This window comes from Oryctolagus cuniculus, chromosome 10 (genome assembly GCF_051225735.1).
Source record: "Oryctolagus cuniculus isolate XC-2025 breed Fujian yellow rabbit chromosome 10, ASM5122573v1, whole genome shotgun sequence".
In the NCBI taxonomy this organism is placed as follows: Eukaryota; Metazoa; Chordata; class Mammalia; order Lagomorpha; family Leporidae; genus Oryctolagus; species Oryctolagus cuniculus.
Window position 1 is genome coordinate 43,085,500 of NC_142876.1, and position 22,334 is coordinate 43,107,833.

The window sequence follows — 22,334 nt, forward strand, 5'->3', positions numbered from 1 at the left end:
TTCCACCACTATTCTAATTTTATCACAGACCTCTGAAGGTGTAAAAATAACCCCAGTATCCCCTTTGAAGCTTCCTCCTGTCTATCTCAGGTCCACTCTTAGACCCCCTCTGTATTCTAGCCCTTTGTGTTGCCATGGCATCCTTTGAATTCCTTCATTATAGCATCTGCTACCATGTAAAATTACCATAATTTTTTATCCCTCTATTTATCCCAAATCATTTGAGGGCAGAGGCTATCTTGTTTATTTCTTCATTACACCCAGCATGTCATATTTAATGATGAATAGTAATCCTTACTAAATGCTTTTTGAGTAAATGATTGACAGTGGAGTAATTGGAGAATATAAAACTGTGTATTTTCTCACCTGGTACCTACACAAATTTGCAGTATAAACTTACTGACGTAATTCTTTAGTTTTCTTAGATGAAAATGTCTTTATGGGAACATGTCCTTTAGGGCAACATGCAACTAAAATTGAGTATAGGCAAATGACACCGCTAGTGACGACCTCATTAAATTTTAAATGGGGCAGGTGTTGTGGCATCTCATTGCCACTTGGAATGCCTGCATCCTGCTGTGGAGTACCTCAGGTCCCTGCTGCTCTGCTCTTCCCATCAACTTCTTGCTAATGAGCCTAGGAGGCAGTTGATGATGGCACAAGTGTCTGGTTTCTTGCCACCCATGTGGGAGACCCAGATGGAGATATGGGTTCTTGGTTTTGGCCTGGCCTAGCTCTGGAGGTTGCAGGTATTTGGGAGTGAATCAGTGGATGGATGGTCCCCCTCTCCCTCTCCCTCTCTATCTCTGCTTTCAAATAAATAAATCAATCTTTAATTTTTAAAAAACTTTTACATTCTCTGTATAGTAAAGCAGCAAGATCAACATATTTTTTTGATGGCCAGGAAAAAACTTGTTTATATAAGCTCAACCTTTTGACTTCTGTATTTCAGAACATCTGCCACATTGGTCAAAAAAGAGAATAAAATTGAATTTTGATGGTTAAATACAAATGTATCAAAGATTAGTCCAATTTAACTTTTAAAAACATTTTAAAGAAGCCACAAACAGCAATATCATAGTTGACTTAAATCTCCCTGGTAACAATGTGACCATCAATATCTTGCTCATATTTTGAATGATTCATTTGCTAGAAGTCCATAGTACACTTTTAAGACATTTATGATACAGTGTGGCTTGATATAACTGTATCTAATATTCACTATGATGGAAATATAAGAACAATTACAACAATAAAGAAAGGCAAAGGAAACTCATGAAACTGGGTGAAGAAAAAACTCGAATTAAGAGGCATGTTATCAGTTACAAAAGTAAACAAGAGTGGCTGGAGCTGTGGTGTAGTGGGCTAGGGCTCCATCTGCAGTGCCAGTGGGCTGCTCCTCTTCTGATGGGAGCTTATGGCCTGGGAAAGAGTGGAAGATGGCCCAAGTGCTTGTGGAAGACCCGGAAGACGCTCCTGGCTCCTGGCTTCAGATTGGCCTACCTCTGGATGTTGTAGCCATCTAGGGAGTGAACCAGTGGACAGAAGACCTCTCTCTGTCTCTCCCTCTCTGGGTCTGCAACTCTACCTCTCAAATGAATAAATAAATTCTTTTTTTTTTTTAAAGTAAACATGAGGGAGGAATGGGGAGGGGAGATGTTTGTATGCTGAGTACCATTCTACCAACAAATATACTGAATTAAATTTGTATGAAACACATGGAATTCTATATTGTTTGAGATACTAATCTTCTCTAATATGCACTAACACCTAATCATAAAGCTTACTTTCATAAAATACATTTGTGCAAATGCAGCAGGTTTTTTTGCACATAATTTCAACTACAAACACTTTGGTAAAGAAACCAATCTTGGCATTTTATTGTTGTTCTTTGCAATGTATTTCTTATTCCTTTGTATTTATGTACATTGTATGGATGGGTGTTTTATTAGACAAATCCTTATTCTAGAAATCATAAAGAGATGAAAGCTCCTAATTCTGGGATTCTGCTCTGGCCTTGCATTTCTCCCTTTGCAGATGCCCTGTGTCTTAGCTACCACAAGGCTACCAAGAGCTTGAATTATTTTCATCTGACTCAGAAATGATAAGTGGCTTTTAAAATAATTAAGATAAATGATATTATTTAGCTTAGTATCAGTAAATTGCCATGCTACCTTGGGCTTTAAAAAAAAGTAACACTATCTCCTATATCAGAAGGTCTCAAACTTTTTGTTACGAAGACCAAAGTGAGTTTTTGTTTATCTGTCAATGTTTACCTTATTAGAAATTAAAACTTAGAAACTTAAAACATTTTATTAATAAATTCATCTGCATTGCAACAAGCCTATTATATTTACAATGCATTATTACATAGCAGTATCTTCCAAAAAAAACTTAAGTGAGAAGGATGGCGTAGTTTTACATTTTTCGAAATCTCCTTAACTCCAGGCTAAGATATAGACAGTAACTGGATTTTCTTATATTCTTCTGCATTAACCTATTCCAATACATTGTTGGTTAAAGAATATGAAGAAATCCCAGGGTTACACAAATTTGCATGTGGAAATAGCATAGACTTTCAGATTATTAGGAATCGCTTTCTTTGATATGTCCCTGAGATACGAATGTTTGCTCCTTAAAAGTGAGCTGTAGTGTGGAATCTGAAACCACATCAATGAACCTTATGTTTTGTTTTGTTATCATCCATTATCTGTCTCACAACTCTTCTTTTGTTCGTAAGTGATTTTATGTCATCATGAATTGATCACTTGGAAAATATTGGTTTACCAAGTACTTCAGATCTTCAAAATGTTCACACATTTTATTTTAAATAACAAAAAATTATTTTTGTTAATATCACCATGAGTCAAATCAAGAAAGTATTTTAGTATTGGGAAGTAGTCACTTTCATAGTGGCAGATGCAAGTTGTCCAACATTCTAATTTCTTTTTTTAAAAGTTTTATTTATTTGAAAGTCAAAATTACAGAGGGATGGAAAAAGAGAGAGAGAGAGAGAGAGAGAGAGTCAGTCTTCCATCCACTGGTTTACTCTCCAAATGGCTGAAGCCAGGGGCCAAGAGCTTCATCAGGTACAGGGGTCCAAGCACTTGGTCTATGCTCTGCTGCTTTCCCAGGAACATTAGCAGGGAGCTGGATCAAAAGTGGAGCAGCCAGGACTTGAACTGGCACCCTTATGGGATGCTGGCACTGCAGACACCAGCTTAACTCGCTGTGCCACACTACTGACTCCCCAAATTCTAATTTCTACTTGAAAGTTTGAAATTTATCACTGTCAGAAATTTGTCAATTGTGTTTTTTCTAAAGTAACAAACCTGTTTTATTCATTTTCAAGGAAATATGTGCCAAATACCCATGTCTGAATCATCATAGTTTCTCTGCCAGTTGTTCTTTCAAGTAAACATGTTGTTCAATGAAAGAACTGGGTAGTTCAGCTTGCACTGTTAACACTTGTACCTGGAGACAATTACTATACCTTGTGTATCTCAAAAGTACTTTATGCTCACTTCCACTTTCTTACCCTGAATATTAAAAACATGTGTATTAAACTCTCAATATCTAATTCATAACAATTTGGTCTCCTGGTTGGAAAAATAATAAATTGTAGCAATGGAATAGAAATGAAGATAAGAGTCAAGTACCCTGTGACTGTGCTACAGAGAGACACAGATCCAGCAAGGCTGCATATTCTTATTTTTCAATTTCAGGGTAGATATCCAGATTTTTAATGATATCTTCAAATTTATAAATTTTGCCTCAAAGTAGGTAAGCCAAATAAAACAAATTGGCAGGGTTTACAAGCTGCTACATTTTGGATTTTTCCAAAGATTTAATTTTGTTTCCCTCCTTGGTCTCATGGATCTTTAAAGTTTGCCCTGTACTCATTTCCATCACCACTCCTCCTTTGGGGTAGGGTGGGGAACAGGTAATAGAGGGGAGCTTCTGCCTCCCTCTTGTGGTTAGAACATGCTAAAACAACTAGCTTATTCTGTTTGCTAAAAACCTTCTTCTACATGAAATTTGTCATTCATCTCACTAAGACCAGCAAAAACTGACTCCGGCTATTACGTGCGAAATGTGAACCACAAGGCAATTTTACTGTTAGTGCACATTAGGTTCTAGGGTAGGGGCTGGTGCCATGGCTCACTTGGTTAATCCTCCGATTGTGGTGCCGGCATCCCATATGGGTGCCAAGTTCTAGTCCCGGTTGCTCCTCTTCAAGTCCAGCTCTTTGCTGTGGCCCAGGAAGGCAGTGGAAGATGGCCCAGGTGCTTGGGCCTCTGCACCCACTTGGGAAACCAGAAGGAGGCACCTGGCTCCTGGCTTCGGATCGGCACAGCGCGCTGGCCGTAGCGGCCACTTGAGGGGTGAACCAATGGAAGGAAGACCTTTCTCTCTGTCTCTCTCTCTCACTGTCAAACTCTGCCTGTCAAATAAAAAAAAGGTTTTAGGGTAAAAGGAAACAGTGAGATGAGTAGGAAAATCAGTTGGAATAAGGACGTAGAAGACATAAGAGATCTAGATATGACCACCAGGAAGAGACAGGAATCTGAAAGTTGTACTCTAGTGGAAGGCAGGGCCAACAGTGCATGCGGTTGGTTGGCTGAAAAATAGATACTGAGTTTTACATACATGAATGAATCTAGTACCAATGATCAACTTATCCATAAGCTAGAAGAGCATCTAGTAGTCACCATCAATTTGATTAATGTTTTAAGTATTTAGTAGTATCTTAGTAATCATTGAATAATGGAGAACATGTTACACCCTTTGTTTAGAAGCCAGACTTGTGGCAAGTATTTTTAGGGTGTGGAATGGGATGACGTTTTTAATTTAGAAAAAATAAATTGAATTTCAAATGGCTCAGTAACACAGAGCTAACAAAGGATCCTGAGAAAGCTAGTAGATCTCATGACAGTTTTGCTTCATCTGGATGCCAGTGCTGTCTCAGCACTGTCCCCATGTGTGTGCCTGTAGCTCCAATGCCAACTTTCAAGGATGGTTCTCTCTGGATATTCATTTCTTTCTTTAGTGCCTCTCCCCTTGTCACACTCAGATAATTTAATGAACTGAGATACAATTGCTTTTACAAGTTCAATACTTCATTATAGTTTTGTTTTGAAAACAGTTTTTGAGTTGAGAGTATGTCAGCAAAAGTAACCAAAAGAATGTGGATGTTGTTACAAGGTCAGCTTTTCAGAAGCTGTAGGCAGCCATCATTGGCATTCTGTCAAACAATCACCACCGCAGCAGGGCCATTCATGGGCAGTGAGTCAGCAGCTCTCACAACACTAAATACGGTAACCAGCTAACGCGCAAGATAATTTGCACACATGCTTCTTCAGAAAGCCTGGGAAAGAGAAAATATTTGACTTTCAGGTTTGTTTTAAAGGAAATGTGGGTAGGTCATGAAAGTTGAGATACTAATTCCTCTGTGTGTATGTGTATGTTTATGTGCTTGTGTTAGAACTGATCTTAAAATATATCTATATATCTATATCTATATCTATATCTATCTATCTATCTATCTATGGATTTTTTCCTCCTGTAAAGAGAAACATATTCTCACTGAGAGCTAAAATATCAGTTATTAGGGCATTTTGAGGGGATATTGTGATGCAAAGAAAGGGGTATGCTGCAGACCTAGACTATCCATTCTAATATTCATAGGACACGTGTGGCTACTGAGCAGTTGAAATGTGGCTAGTCCAAACAGAGATGTGCTGCTGGTGTAAAATATACACTGACTTCCAAAGATGCAGCACAGGGGCTGGCAATATGGAACAGCAAGCTAAACTGCCGCCTGCAATGTTGGCATCCTATACCAGAATGCTAGTTCAGATCTGAGATGCTCCACTTCCAAGTCAGCTCCTGCTACTGAGCCTGGGAAATGAGTGGAAGATGGCTCAAGTGCTTGGGCCCCTGACATGCAGGTGGGAGACCAGATGGTGCTCTAGGCTCCTGGCTTCTGCCTGGACCAATGATGGCAGCTGCAATCATTTGGGAAATGACTCAGTGTATGGAAGTGCTGCCTTCTCTCTCTCTCTCTCTCTCTCTCCCTCCCTCCCTCCCTCCCTCCCTCCTTCCCTCTCTCCCTCCATCACTCTTCCCTTCAAATAAATAACTAGATCTTAAAAAGACAGATTTGGTACAAAAAAAGATAGCTCATAAATGACATTTAATGTTGATTACATGTTGAAATGATAGTGTTTTTGAACATAATGTGCTAATTATTTAAATTAATTTCATCTGTACTTTTAAAAAATGTGGATACTAGAAAATGTAAGATAAGTTAATGTGGCTCAAGTTCTACTTCTGTTGGATGATGCTCCTTTAGAAGATACTTGATATCATCTCCTTCCAGTAAGACACATACACAAGTTTATGAAATTGGGAAAAAGATAAGAAAGGAGGCCACGACAGAGGGCACTTAGAAAACGTAGGCTTGAGAAATCACTTAATATGCTGATTCAGAGACCCCAGTTCTCTAAGCCAAAAAACGGGACAACAGAGGCCACAGCCCTGGAAGACATCCCACCCTAATTGCCAGTAGGCCTTGGCTCTAGGCCCAGGGGTGAATGGACATTTGTTCTGGTTCATTCAATCCTGGCCACGTTACTAAGAAGGAAATGACACTGTCAAAGGTAGAGAGAAATGCACACCACCACCCCGCCACCCGGCCCTCTTCTAGAAAAGCAAAATGGACTCTAGAGAAGAACTGGGGTGGCTCACTGAAGTTTCCAGTTCTGTGCTAGACTTGGATTTGTCGAATGATTTGGCTGTAGTAGTCAAGACTATATCATAACATATTTGCGTTGGGCTAAATCTCTTACTTACTGAACATTTGATTAAAGCAAAATATTAACATTGGTTTGGTTTTTTAAACCAACTCATGAAAAGTCAAAATATCTTGATTTGCTTGACGTGTGTTTTTTGAGCCTTGAGTATGGTTTGTCACCATTACTAAATTATCTCCCTGGTCTGACTAGTGTTGAAAGGTTCCCGGCAGCCTCTCCTGCACCTTGCAGTATGCTCTATCCCTTTTAGTTTCAGTCCTTGAACTCCTTGTATCACTCAGCTTCTATTATATGGTTGTCAGCTAACATCTACTTGGAAGTTTTATAGATCTGGAGCAGAACAGATGCCAGTTTGGGCCTTCAAAGTCCCCCACCTCTTACCCTAACGTTTCTCTAATCCATTTTAACTTCAGCTAATGACTTTAATGAGCACAACTGGAAAACAAACAGTTCTGTTTGAGCAGAGATTTCATTAATGACTGTGGGACCTTTCTGAATAATTTTCCAAAGGAATTTCTAGCAAAAAAAAAAAAAAATAGCGTTCCTGTCGCCTGAACTAGCTGGAAGAAAAGAGTGACATTTTTCAAATTTATTTCCCATTTAGAGACATGCAATGTCTCCATATCATCCCAAATGAATAACTAAATTTTGGCTTCTAAATTCAGAAATTTAGACAAGTCTCTTTTTGGAGAATAGTTCATCATTTTTCCTTAAAATAACTGTTTAGTTTTCTTCCTTCTCTAAATGGAGAGTAACATATGTGAAATTTAATATATTCTTTTAAAGCCATGAAAATAATTTAAAGAAAAGCTAATAAGATAATATTTTAATTATTTTCACATATTTTTCTCTCATTAAAACATACATTAACAATATGAATATATAGATGAGGTATTAAAATAGACAAAAACTCATTAGGGCAACTGTGTTTTAATTCTTTTAGTTTGGACAAGGAAAGAAAACTGACAGATTGCATTGCATTTCACTTTTTAAAAAGTACTTGAGAACTAGAGAGAAACAGAGAAACAGAAACACAGATACAGAGAGCTCCCATTTGCTGGTTTCCTAGCCAAATGTTAGGAGCTGGTAACTCAATCCAGGTCTCCCACATGGATCCACATGGATCCTACCTGAGCCATCACCTGCTTCCTCCCAGGGTCTGCAATTAGGAGAAAGTTAGAATTGGGAGTGGAGCCAGAACTTGAACCCAGATACTGATGGGATGTGGGTATCCCAACTGGCATATCAGCTAGGCCAAACACCTGCCCCAGATTTCACTTTTTGGCAAGTTTTTTTTCTTTGTGATTGTAAATTTAGATTATTGACAAGTGTCTCTGAGTGACAAAAAATGTGCCTACATTTGGAAAATAAACAAAAAGCAAGAAAAAACTTTGGTTTAAACAGACTAAGACAACCTTAAAGTGCTTGCAGAATATAACTTTATATTAACTGATTCCAGTGGTGTCTGGGGTTAAATTTATGTTGAATAACACTATGAAAATATGGAATAATAATGTGGAGTACACTATTGACTTCCTGCCAGTAAACTTGTACTTGTATTATAGTATTTTTTTAAAAAATCTTTTGACATCTGACCATTAGTATTTTCTGTTTATTAAAGAACTTGGTAATTGTAATGTTTTGTGGGTTGTTAATAATAACTTTTCAGTGAAATCGAACAGAAAAACCACACCGCTGAAGCCTGTGACATCTGTAAAATGTAGTTTGGGAAACCTGATGAGGCTTGGAGGACTTGTATGTGAGCGTAAAATGCAACTTGGATTGCTCCCTGACCTGGAAGTTCAGCAAGAAAAGGGTCACTGGTGATTGGCAGCTCATCTCAACTAGTTTCAGCATCCCAATGCCCTTAAAAGAAGAAAAATGGCAAAAATTCTCAGACATGTAAGATCAGAAGAGCCCCTCTTTTCTTTTGCTGGAATTCCTAGCAGGACAAAGATAAGAACAAAGTGCACAGTATACACTGACATAACCAAGATGAATCACTTATGAATGGCTCACCTCCCCTCTTCTAAGATTGACAATCTGTGCTTACAGTCAAGTGTTAGGCAAAACTAAAATTGGAAATAAAATGATGACTAAGATGTTTAATTAGAGATATAAAAAGAACTTATAACAGCATTTAAGGGACATATAAACTATGCTGAAATTTGGTAACAGGATAAGACATCCTATAATGGGATTCTGCAAATCACAGAATGACTTCCAAGAACATAAAGTACAATCACATAATTTGATTCCTTCATTTGAAGCAAGAGAAATAGATGGCAATTAAACACCATGTGTATGCATGTATATCTATGTAAATGTACATGCATGCACGTTAAGTGTATATTGATTTTTTCTCATTTAAAAGGATAGAATGTGAAATTTGGTATGTTTGAGAATAAAGTAAAATGAAGACTTAATTTCATTGTATATGTGATTACTGATCTTCTTTTCTAAAAGACACTGTCTGCATGGCAAGGTTATAAGTTTCCAGGAAGCAGCAGCCAGTTTACACTTCAACAAAATAAGAGTTATATTATACTCAAATACTGAAATATAAGACGTTTGGTATAAAATATTTGGGTAATCTAAGCTCCCCAAAATAATTTATTATTTCTAAACCTACATACATATGGAAAATATAACTTGAGTAATAGTGCTTTCAAAAATTAAATTAATACTTAGATAATTTTTGTGATAAACAGTGAAAACACATGAATAAATTGACAGCTGAATGGGCATAATGTGAAATAGTCTGCTTATCTAAGAGTTTTTCCTTCTTATTTAATAATACTAATAAGGATGAACACTAGTTGCTTAGCTGTGCCTTTAAAGACTGCCGCGGCTCACTAGGCTAATCCTCCGCCCAAGGCGCCTGCACCCCGGGTACTAGTCCCAGTTGGGGCGCCAGATTCTGTCCCAGTTGCTCTTCTTCCAGGCCAGCTCTCTGCTGTGGCCCAGGAAGGCAGTGGAGGATGGCCCAAATGCTTGGGCCCTGCACCTTCATGGGAGACCAGGAAGAAGCACCTGGATACTGGCTTCAGATTGGCGCAGTGCGCTGGCTGCAGCACACCAGCCGTAGCGGCCATTTGGGGGGTTAATCAATGGAAAAGGAAGATATTTCTCTCTGTCTCTCTCTCTCTCTCTCACTGTCTAACTCTGCCTGTCAAATAAATAAATAAATAAAGACTGCTGCTTTAAAAGATATGGTTAAACCACTAGAATTCTGAGTATCTTAAAGAGGAGAATGGAGGTGTGAGGGCAGAGCAAAGGAACTCACCCTATTGGGCTGGAGCCATCTAAGTTATGCTTGATGTCATGTTGATATTAATTTCCCCTTGTTTAAGAATGAGTGAGGTCTGATAATTTCCAGTAACTGACCAGGGAGGTCTTGAGTGGGTGGGGATAGTGTGGGAAGGTCACCTCTTAAACCTCACCATGTCCTTGCTTGTTTGCCTACACTGAAATTTTCCACTTTACCTAGCTGAATAACAACATATCCTATATGGCCTGGCCTGCATGCTATGTGGTTGCGAAAAAATTATATACATTAGTAAAAGAATCATATAATAATATTATTGCTTTTTAAAATCAATCTCTGGAGCAAGTACAGTCTCTTTAACAAATGGTGCTGGGAAAACTGGACCTCTGCATTCAGAAGTATGGAACTAGACCATACCTTACACAAAAATCCATTCAAAATGGATCAAAGACCTAAATCTATGACCTGATACAATCAAATCATGAGAGTGCATTGGGGAAACTCTGCAATACATTAGCATGGGCAGAGACTTCTTGGAAAAGACACCAGAAGCATAAGCAATCAAAGCCAAAACTGACAAATCAGATTACATCAAGCTGAGAAGTTTCTGGACTGCAAAAGAAACACTCAGCAAGGTGAAGAGGCAACTGACAGACTAGGATAAAGTATTTGCAAACTATGCAGTGGATAAAGGGTTAACATCCAGAATCTATAAAGAGCTCAAGAAATTCAGCAACAACAACAAAACAAATAATCCAGTTAAGAAATGGGCAAAGGAATTGAACCGGCATTATTTCAAGAGAGGAAATGCAGATGGCCAACAGACACTTAAAATGCTCAGAATCACTAGCTATCAGGGAAATGCAAATCAGAATTACAATGAGATTTCACCTCACTCCAGTTAGAATGGATCTCTTACACAAATTAACAAACAACAAATGCTGGTGAATGGATGTGGGGAAAAAGGTACCCTAATCCACTGTTGGTGGGAATGTAAACTGGTCTAGCCACTGTGAAAGACAGCATTGGAGATACCTCAGAAATCTGAATATAGACCTACCATATGATTCAGCCATCCCACCTCTGGGAATTTACCCAAACCAAAAGAAATCAGCATATGAAAGAATTGTTCTCCATGTTCACTGTAGCACAATTCATAATAGCTAAGATATGGAATCAACCCAGATGTCAACTGCTGACTGGATAAAGTAATTATGGTATATATACACTATGGAGTACTTACTACTCAAGCTGAAAAAAAAAAAAAAAAGAAATCCTGTTTTTTGCAACAAGATGGATGCAACTGGAAACCATTATACTTAGTGAAATAAGTCAGTCATAAAAGACAGATATCAAGTCTTCTCTGATCTGAGGTAATTAATAGAGTACCCGAAATGTAATTAATTGGAGTGAAACTGACGTTTTGAGATTCCATGATCATTTGCAGCCCCTGTCTCTTCTGTTGAGGAACAGTTTTTTTTTTTTTTTTTCTTCATACTAATTGTCGAACTCTTTTACTTAGTGTAGGGCTAACTATACGATCATTAAGTAAACTGCAAACAGATCTTTGTAAAAATTGAGAGGGAATATGAGAGGGAGGAGGAAGAAGGGTTGGAGTATGGGCGGGAGGGAGGGTAGGAGGAGAAGTGTCACTATGTTCCTAAATTTGTATATACGAAACACATGAAACTTGTGTAACTTAAATGAAGTAAAAAAAAAAATCTGCATTTGAGTTCAGAATATGATGTTTGTTTTCAGAATGTACCCAAGCGATTAAGTTTCACAATTAAGCTTTGTTCCAGTGAGTATTAAAGGCTCCACAAGAGCTCTGAGCATGTGCTGGCAAACTGTGGGAGTACAGCACTGTGACCAAGAGCATGGACTTACATCTGCTACTTAATTCTTTTAAAGGTGTTTACTCATCTTTACTATAAGGATAATAACAGGCTTGCCTAAAATAATCTTGAGTTTTGATTCAGATCATGAATGTGTTAAAACTAGCACAGAACTGCCACTGGCAAGTTCTCTAGGATTAAGTAGTAAGGTGCTGGCAGTATCCATATAGAAATGGGTGGCATCGAGGCATTTTCAAAGGGTCATTATGAAGTGAAAATCTCCCCGTCAAATAACAACAGCTCTATCACATCAGCTAGTTGAGAATATCACTGATCAAGGGGGAAGACAGTTGGACACTCAGAAGAAAACATTGAGTAAGGTGACCAGGTGAATTATTGGGAACCATGTAAGCCTATAAATAAATCCACAGCTGTTTATGGAGTCATTGCTCTCCCATGGCTTCACAGCAGAGGACTCTGAATGTTGGCTTTAGCAGATTATCTGTAATGGCCAACAAGGAAAAGTCCTTAAAACCCTTTATGTAGTTTCAAGTAAAGCTCAAAGTATTAGCAAGTATGGCTGGATATGAGTAGGCAAAAGTGGGACAAATGTATTTAAAGGCATATACTGTGGGTTCCAGTTCAAAGCTACTTGGTGTTTCAGCATGGATTTCTGGGTAGTATTTCTAAAAAGTCACTAGTGTTCAGTGCTTTTTTCTTTGTCTTTCTATTCAAGTAGACAATTAATACACAGAAGAGAATCAGGTTACAACTATAGGATTCACTGTGGAGACAAACAGGATTCAACACTAGTATTCACTATGAATCTCAGGACCTGCCAGAAGTACGATCGGTGTGCCTATGAAACGCAGATATAAACACTAAAAAGGTTAGCTTAGAAATCCAGCCAGAGAACTATAAAGATGAAAAGCTAAAGAAGAGGCAGACTTTCATGTTTAGCAATCAACAGGTAGAAATCTAAAGTATTTTCCTTTTTAAAAACTTTTTTTACATGATTATAAGAATAGAAAGCATAAGCAAATGCATAGTATACAGCTGTTAGCAGGGGTGACACCACTACAGGCACTTTAGATATGTGCTATGGTTTCCATTTGTTTTGTCTGCATTTAAAGTCATTTTGAAATCCGGTTGCCAATACAGTGGTATTGAGAAGTGGGGTTTTTTAGAGGCATTAATGTCTTTCTCAAAAGACTTTAGTAGTTCTCAAAGAAATTGATTAGTTGTTGTGTGGTCTGGTTTAGCTATTGCAGGAATTTGGCCTAGTTTTCTCTTCCACAAATGCCTGCTTGTACTTCTGCTTTCAGCTATATGCTGAAGGTGTACAAGATTCCTCTAGAAGCTAAGAATACACCAGTATCATACTCTAGGACTTCCTGTACAATCAGCAAAAATAAATCTCTTTGCTTTATAAATTACATGGTCTCAGGCATTCTTTTATAGCAACAGAAAATGGACTAATACAGAATTAAAAAATGTATTATTAATTTGGTAGGTTTTATGTTACTCTTGGAATCTTATATGAAAGAATAACTATTCAGAGAAATTTTACTAGAATCAAATATAATCACTTGGAAGCAAACAGTTTAACTGCTCTGCTTGGCCACTAGGCAATACCAAAAAAAAAAACCAAAAAAAAAAAAAACCAAAAAACAAAAACAAAACAAAACAAAACAAAAAAACACTGGACTATCACCCAGTATCAGAAAATGTCCATTTAAATGTTTATTGTGAACACTGCAGTATTTAGACTACTGCAAAGTTATGAACTATTGAGACACAATGATACATTTGGACTCAGTCCCCTAGAACACTGGGATCTCATACAGGTTTCAGATTCATGCAAATGCTCAGCCTTCATGCAATGGCAAGAGCCAGAGGAGAGGTACATTTAGGACATTAAGGATGAGGATAGCTAGAAGAGATCATGCTATTGGGGCATTTGGGAGTTCTCACAGGTGTCATTTAAATTAGTGCTGGAAAAATAGCATGGGCTTTTTGTATTTCGGTGCTAAATAAATATTTGTAAGGTGAGTAAATGAAAAGAGATTAGAGGGACAACAGCTCTCAATGACTAGTACATGCCAGTTACTCAGCAAACACTTCTTGGCTTGAGTTGCAGAATTTGAGGGAGACTACTTAAGTCAAAGAAACAAGCAATTATGGGTAGTGCAACAATAATAGGCAGGAGTGTGTAGGGAAATAATAGGAAAGGTGGAAAAGGCCAAATATACAGAATTCAGCTAAGAAGGCTGGATGGTACTGGTGGATGAAGTGAAGCCATTGATGAGTTCAGAGAAGATTGGAGGGTAAAGTCCAAGTGCCTTAACATGAATCTTAAGGCTCTCAGTATCTGGTGCCTGTCCACACCTCTGGCCTTCTCTGTTAACTCTCTTTGCATTCATGCTGAAACTCTTTCCTGTTCCCTTAAAACTCAGCATTTTCTCTCACCTCCACGGTTCACAAAAACCATTCTTTCTGGTCATTTTTCTACTATTGTCCTTCTGCATCTCTGCTTGGCTAACTTCTACCCGCCATTTTTTTCTTTTAATATCACTTCTTCCAAGAAGCCTTCCTGATCCCCTATACTCACTTGCCTTTTTCTTTCATGTTTTCCCATTGGTTCTATACCTCTCATTATACTTTATTATAATTATTTTTCTGTTATTAGTCTTGTTTATTGTAGGCCCTTTGAATGCCTATCTGTCAGTTGTATTTCCAGTAATTAGCTCAGTGCCAACATCCCTCATTTAATAAATGTGCTGCAAGAATGAAACAAGTAACATCAGAACTGGAGATTAGGAATGTTGATTTGATTAAAGTATATACCACAATATTGATGATGAAAGCCTAGGATCTACAAAATAAAAGCTGCTGGCACATGATGTATGGCCATTAAAATATTATTAAATTAACTAATAAGGATCGTTATAATTTATTAAGTGGTTATCATGCCAGCACTGTGCTAATTACTTCCCAAGCATTATCTCATTTAATCCTTGTGATAATCTTATTAGGAAGATACTGTTAATGGAATAAAAAATGCAATTATACCTAAATAAATTCTGACTACTTCATAAAAACCACTGTGTCTATAACTTAAATTTCACTTCTGTTGTTCTGGTTGTTACTGCTCATAATATATTTATGAAGCATTTAAGGAGAATAGGGAGGTAGCTGTATAATGAAAAACTTTAAGATGGGCTACTCCATGAAATCTATAAAGCTTTGCATGGTCTGGAAAAGAAGACAACAGATTTCACACGGGAAATTAATTGTAGCTTCAAATTGCTACATTTAAAGTCCATAAAGGTACATACTACTAATTTTAGCAGAGGTAGGTTAAAAATAGAAAATAATTTTAAACATTTATGTGAGTCACAGAGTTATAATAAATCACTAATGTACTTCAGAATTTACAGGTAAATTCTTAATCAAGTAAGAAGAAAAACTACATTCTTTGGTAGCACATATCCTTGTACTACTCTAATAGGAAAAAAATATGGCTTTAACAGGACCAAGGATTTGACTTAATGCACTAATGATACATTCTTTAGTGACAGTAGAACAGATATTCATAAATACCAATTATAGCAGTTTTGCCTTATGGGTTTAGTATTATCCATCTGTAAGCTTAATAAATGTTCAATAAGTGCTGGGAGAGTGACCCATAGTGCCACAGGCTAAGAAACAGAATTTCTGTTCTATTTTGAGGTAGAAATGTTGTATCCAAATCCAAAAGATGATTAAGAGTGTCTAAAAAGGAAGGCATCTAATTACCATCATTGCTATAAAAAGACTGTCCCAAGGGGAAAGGAGGAGCAAAGCAGGTGTGTATAAGCAGCTAAAATAACATGCATACACAAGTACACACACATACATGCTTGTACACACATACACATACATGCACACATACGCTTTTTTCACCATTTCCGGATGACCATAACTGGAGGTTCACCCTTGGAGCAGAATGAAGAGTTCACCTCTCTCAAGGTCTTTCTTCTTAAAGATCTTATTCTAGTGTTTTGGCAGTAAGTCTAGGTGCTTGGAAGGTCAACTTTTTCTCTTCAAATATTGAGCTTTCAAGAAGCAAGAATTTTCATCTTTGGTGCCAGAAATCATTGGAGTTAGAGATCTGCTTTGTTGACTTGGGGACTGGTGAGGCTGATGCCCAGGTTCCTCTGTGTAAATGATTATCTAAGGCACTGAGTCCTGAACTCCTTTTTTTGCTAAAGTGAAAAACTGCAGTTTTAGAATAAGTGATGTATGCCAAATCCTGCCTAGAACTATAAGCAACACCGTGGACTTCGACAGCAAACTTTTGCCATTTTTATATTCTTATCCTACTTCCACAGACAAACTAAAATCCGAACAACTAAGTGAATTTACAGAGCTCCTCAGTCTCCTGTGCTTTCGACCACATCTAATGTAGTGTTGAAGTAAGGCAAGGTGACTGATTAGAAAGAAAAGAGGAAAAAAAGAATTTAAAGATTTTGTGAAAAAGAACACATGTAAAAGTTAATCTGAGGTACACATCAAGAGAAAGACAGTGATGTCCTAAAAGATATGAATAGAAAAAAAATAAGATTATAAATAGCAATGAGTTTGGCAGAAATAACCAAAAAAGTTTTTTTTTTTAATCACGGTTTTTCGATTATTTTCTCTCCAGAGAGTAGTAGGCCATCAAAATATTTTATTCACTATCTTGTAGTTCAGAAAAATGCATTTTGGGTACAAATCATTGAAATTATTTAAAACTGGAGCAACATTTATACATGTAACTGTCATTGCCAGAGAGTTCCAGAAATGTGGTTCTATCTTTAGAATGAGGGAGGGAACCTACCGGAAGTATTTCACTGAATATGGGCATAACATTCCCGCAGGAAATCTGCCAGGCCTTCATAGCATTTTTCCTTATGTGTACAAGCATTTTGCAGACATAGCAATTCCCAAGATCATGACATTCCTTTTCCCATATCATCTTATAAGCTGACTGATAAACACTGCAATTGACCTCCCAATACCTCTGGGAAATCACTATCATGTTCATTTTCTAGATGATAAATACAGACAAATTTGTAAGCCAAGAATGAATGAGGAGAGGGAGGAGTGCAGAATGCAATTCAGGAGCATCACATTTCTAGTGCTCTGTACAGAGCGTTCTTATCTCCAAAGAAATTCAAATAAAGACCTGAGCCATTAAAACTAAGCCCAGAAGAGTAGAACAAAGGCTTCAAGGATGAAGTTTAACATTGTTATGATGTTTGGATTATTTTCTAAAATTAAATGGAAAAATTAAAACTTAACCAACAGGTCCTCATTAGCAAGATATTAGAGCTGTTCTTTTACCTTTTAATAAATAAATTATGTATTTAAAGATTTAAAAATTTTATTTAAAAGGCAGAGTAAGAGAGAGAGAGAGAGAAAGCCACTGGTTCATTCCCCAGATGGCTGTGATGGCCCACGCTAGGCTGCTCCAAAGCCAGGAGATAGGAGCTTCTTCCAGGTCTCCCACGATGGTGCAGAGGCCCAAGCACTTGGACCACCCTCTGTTTCTTTCACAGGCCATCAGCAGGGAGCTGGATTGGGAGTGGATCAGCCAAGAATTGAACTGATGCCCATAAGTGATGCTCATACCACAGGTGGTGGCTTTTCCTGCTTCACCCCAGAGCCAGCCTCAATAAAAATATTTTTAAAAGTGAAATATTTGGGCACCTAAAATAATAGTTGTGCGTGCACACACTCACACACACATATACAACTCTCCACTATAATTATGAAATTTACTTAATGCATTTCTTGAAGACAAAGGGAAACAGAAATACAACTTAATATAGACAGATTTTTTTTTTTTATTTTTTTGACAGGCAGAGTGGACAGTGAGAGAGAGAGACAGAAAGATATAGACAGATTTTTAAAAATTCTAAGAATATAGTCTAAATTTAAATGTTTGCAGTTTGGTTGCTCTTCGAGCAAATCTTCAGAGGTGAGACAAAGTTTCTAAAAGAAGTAAGCAACACTGTCTTGAAAGATCTATTTTTAGCGGCAGGAGAGTCATTGTAACAATTTCAAATAATAATAACATAGTGCACTTGTATAACTAAAGGACTTTTTTTGCTGCTAAGCCCACCTACTCCAACTTCTTTTTATGTACAAAATGTATTTGAAATCCCACTCTCTGACTCTGTCTTACTTCTAGCCACTACACTGGTCTAGTCATTTGGGTGATTGGCAATAGTTAAAATTCGTCTACTTCTGTTCTCTCCCCACTTCAGCCTATTCCTCACCGAAAATCAGAGTGATCTTTAAAAATGAAAATAGAATATCACACCGTTTCTTTTTAAACCTTTTATTGGCTTCCCACTATACCTGCAGGAAAGGGCAAAGGCTGAGCATACCATATACCTTGCATGGCACAGGCCTTCTCTTCTTTTCCAGTCTCATTCCCACCACTACCACTCAGCTCCATTGGGTTTCTGTAACACTGACCTTCTTTCAGATCCTTACACATACCAATCACTTCACAAGTTAGATCCTTTGGACACGCCAGTTCCCCTGCTGGAAATGTCCTATACACCACTCAACTCTGCCCTTTGCTGACTCCTATCCTTCAAGATCAGTGTCAGTATTGTTTCCTCTGAAAGACCTTTCCTGATCTCCAAACCAATGTAGATTCCCCTACTGCTCTTTTGCATAGCACTTATTCTTTTCTCATACATTTCATTTATCCATTCATGTACAGAGGCATGCATTCATTCAACCATTACTGCTGAGCACTTCTTAGGCCTCAAACTCTAAGTGCCAGAGCAGCACGGTACGAGTGCCCACGGAGACTATTTAGACACAAATTATAATCAGATATGTATTTGTGTTTCTTCATGTCTGTCTTAAGATTGTGAGCTGAGGCCAGCGCTGTGGCGTAGCAGGTAAAGCTGCCGCCTGCAGTGCTGGCATCCCATATGGGCACTGATTCGAGACCTGGCTGCTCCCCACTTCCGATGCAGCTCTCTGCTATGGCCTGGGAAAGCAGTAGAAGATGGCCCAAGTCCTTGGGCCCCTGCACCTGCATGGGAGACCTGGAAGAAGCTTCTAGATCCTGGCTTCAGATTGGCATAGCTCCAGCCATTGCGGCCAGCTGGGGAGTAAAACCATCAGATGGAAGATCTCTCTCTCTTCTCTCTCTCTCTCTCTTTCTGCTTCTTCTCTTTGTGTGTAACTGTGACTTTCAAGTAAAATAAATCTTTAAAAAAAAATGTTGTGAGCTCTATGCGATCAAATAGCACAGAACACAAAGAATGAGGTTGTAATCTGTTGAATTTTCCAAAATACTTTAGCGACAAAGCAAATCTTAGAAATTAAGTCTCGGCCGGCGCCGCGGTTCACTAGGCTAATCCTCCACCTTGCGGCGCTGGCACACCGGGTTCTAGTCCCGGTTGGGGCACCGGATTCTGTCCCGGTTGCCCTCTTCCAGGCCAGCTCTCTGCTGTGGCCAGGGAGGATGGCCCAAGTCCTTGGGCTCTGCACCCCATGGGAGACCAGGATAAGTACTTGGCTCCTGCCATCAGATCAGCGCGGTGCACTGGCCGCAGAGCGCCGGCCGCGGCGGCCATTGGAGGGTGAACCAACGGCAAAGGAAGACCTTTCTCTCTGTCTCTCTCTCTCACTGCCCACTCTGTCAAAAAAAAAAAAAAAGAAAGAAAGAAAGAAAGAAAGAAAGAAAGAAATTAAGTCTCAAGTGTTTGTGCTTTTATTCATTTTTAGGAACATATGAAATAGTATGTGAGGCAAAGACTACTAGCTCTTCTCTTCTTCCTGACATACAGCTATACAATAGTTCTCAGACTCCTTTGCAGGGAAGTCACGGGACTAAGTTCTAGCCAATGGAATGTGAACAAAGGTGACAGGAGCCACTTCTAAGTCTGCTCCTATAGACCCCTTTCTTGGTTTCAGAGGATGGCAGATCCACAACATGAAAGGGGCCTGGTTCATAAATGATACAGCATCATTTGCAGGTCATACAAAATTATCAACTTAAAAATTAGCTGACTACAGACTGATTAAATTTCAGGTCCCATCTGCAGTTGCCTCAGCAGAGCCTGACCAAATGACTTTGAGGCCCTGACACAGGGGCAAGCCTTCTGCTGACCAAGACCACCTGCCAGACTGACAGGTGAAAGAGGTTCTTTGGGATCTATTTGTAATAACAGCAAGAGTTATCACCACGTTTCTTACATACGTGGTTTTTCTAATAATGCTTTAATTTAGCCATATGGCCAAAGTGACCACCATGCATTGTCACCACTCTGAATCCTCCATTTACCAAAGAAGGCCATTGTATTTACATTCAAACAAAACTCATGGGTTCATCTTAATGTCTTATGAATTATGTGAACATCTTAAGCACAAACATTATTAACAAAAAACAAACATTATGTAACAAAAATAAATGCATATGTTGTCTATTCAGAACTTTTGATGCTATGTTACTTCTAAAATAAAAAGTATCTAAAAGGTCTGCTTTGTTCCAGTCACTGACTTATGTCCAATCAAATGGTTTAAAAGTTAAAACAGTGATTATTGCTCTAAAAAGTTCATATCATTTGCCTAATAACTGACTTTTGGACACTGTGTAAGTATAATCAATTCTGATGATAAAATACACTTTTGTCTTCAATATGGTGTAAAACATGACATACTGTCTATTTATATGCACGGCATCCTCCTAATTTTAAAACTATCAAGTTCAAAATGCTTATATCTAGTAAATAATGCAGCAGATAGAAATTCAAGCAACATGTTTAGTTTTTCCCTATGAGTTTTTCATCACTTACTGAGAACTGTTGCATTCTTTTGGTCATTCTGAAACAACTTATACAATGGCCTTTATTTTATTTTATTTTTGACAGGCAGAGTTAGACAGTGAGAGAGACAGAAGGAAAGGTCTTCCTTCTGTTGATTCAGCCCCCAAATGGCCACTATGGCTGGAGCTGTGCCGATCTGAAGCCAGGAACCAGGTGCTTCCTCATGGTCTCTCATGAGGGTGCAGGGACCCAAGTACTTGGGCCATCCTCTGCTGCCTTCCTGGGCCACAGCAGAGAGCTGGACTGGAAGAGGAGCAACTGGGACTAGAACCTGGCACCCATATGGGATGCCGGTGCAGCAGGTGGAGGATTAACCAAGTGAGCCACAGCACCAGCCCCACAATGACCTTTTAAAATGTTGATTTAAAGGGAATGAGTTGTTGAAAGAGCAGGAAGCACAATAAGATATTTTTAAAAACTCTCAGCCAAAAAAAACAAAAGTAGCTAAACAAGTACACATTCAGTCAACACAATTAAAATTACCATGTTCCACATAATTAAAAGCAGAAGTTGGAAAGGGCTGAGATGTTTGTCTCCATGCCCATTTCTCCATTTATTGATTAGATTAACAGAACAGTGGGCTAAAATGTGCTGAGGTAATATTAATAAGTGAGATACAGTGTTTTTTACAAAATGAGTTAAAGAGTAGAAAAGGATGTAAGGCATATTCTCAAGTCAACACAGCTGAGAAAGCATCTGTTATTTGTTTTTCCCCCTCTCTTATAGCCCTTTAGAAAAGACATTACGGGAAACTGAAGGGACTCCTTGTTAGCTCCAGTGGTATTTACCGGGTGTCCGGGATCAAAGGCCTGGTTGAAGAAGCCCTTTACGTGGCTGGTGTAGATGCATTTCCTCCATCCACCTATGAGTCTGGCATCTACACACAACAGCCACATAATTTAATCATTTGCTGAAGTTTATTCTCTACCTTCCACATACGGAGAAACCTAGTTGTAGATATTTCTATATGTAAGGATATACGGGATGGAGAAGGCTTGCTATATTACTGAAATTAATATCCCTTCAACAAAGCGTAATTAATTTTCAATTACCTGCCCATGTTATAAAGTGGGGATAGAAACACCCGCAGATTTCTCCAACTTTACACACAGGCTCAAAAACTTGTGCAAATCTTATTAACAACCAAGAGCTCTACTCCAGTGGATATATCCAGGTTTCACTACAGTGTTTAATATTTTGTATAGCAAACACTTATAAAATCAAACCATTCATTTAACCAAGTCCTCCATATCATGTAAAAACCTTGTATGATCATTACGTAAACCGAAAATACATCTTTGTAAAAATTAAGAGAGGGAATGTGAGAGGGAAGAAGATGGAGTCTTCGCACGTGGGTGGAAGAGAGGATGGGGGGAGTACCACTATGTTCCTAAATCTGTATATATGAAATACATGAAACTTGTATAACTTAACTAAAATTAAAAAAAAAAAACTATGCACAAATAGAGAAACTGAGGAAAATATTGTACTTATCACTAGTGTGAAAGTGATTATAATTAACACGCTCACTTCATAA

At 38.2% G+C, this 22,334-nt stretch overlaps 1 protein-coding gene across 50 annotated transcripts in view; it reads right to left on the reverse strand.

Moving 5' to 3' along the window:
- DTNA (dystrobrevin alpha) overlaps positions 1 to 22,334 on the reverse strand; it is a 419,235-nt gene that overhangs the window by 231,303 nt on the left and 165,598 nt on the right. Inside the window, exon 2 of one of the 50 annotated variants that reach the window (XM_089305823.1) lies at positions 4,166 to 4,444. The exons of the other annotated variants lie outside the window; for them this stretch is intronic. The gene's annotated coding sequence lies outside the window, so the exon portion shown is untranslated. The remainder of the gene's footprint in view (positions 1 to 4,165; positions 4,445 to 22,334) is intronic. 50 annotated transcript variants of the gene reach the window in all.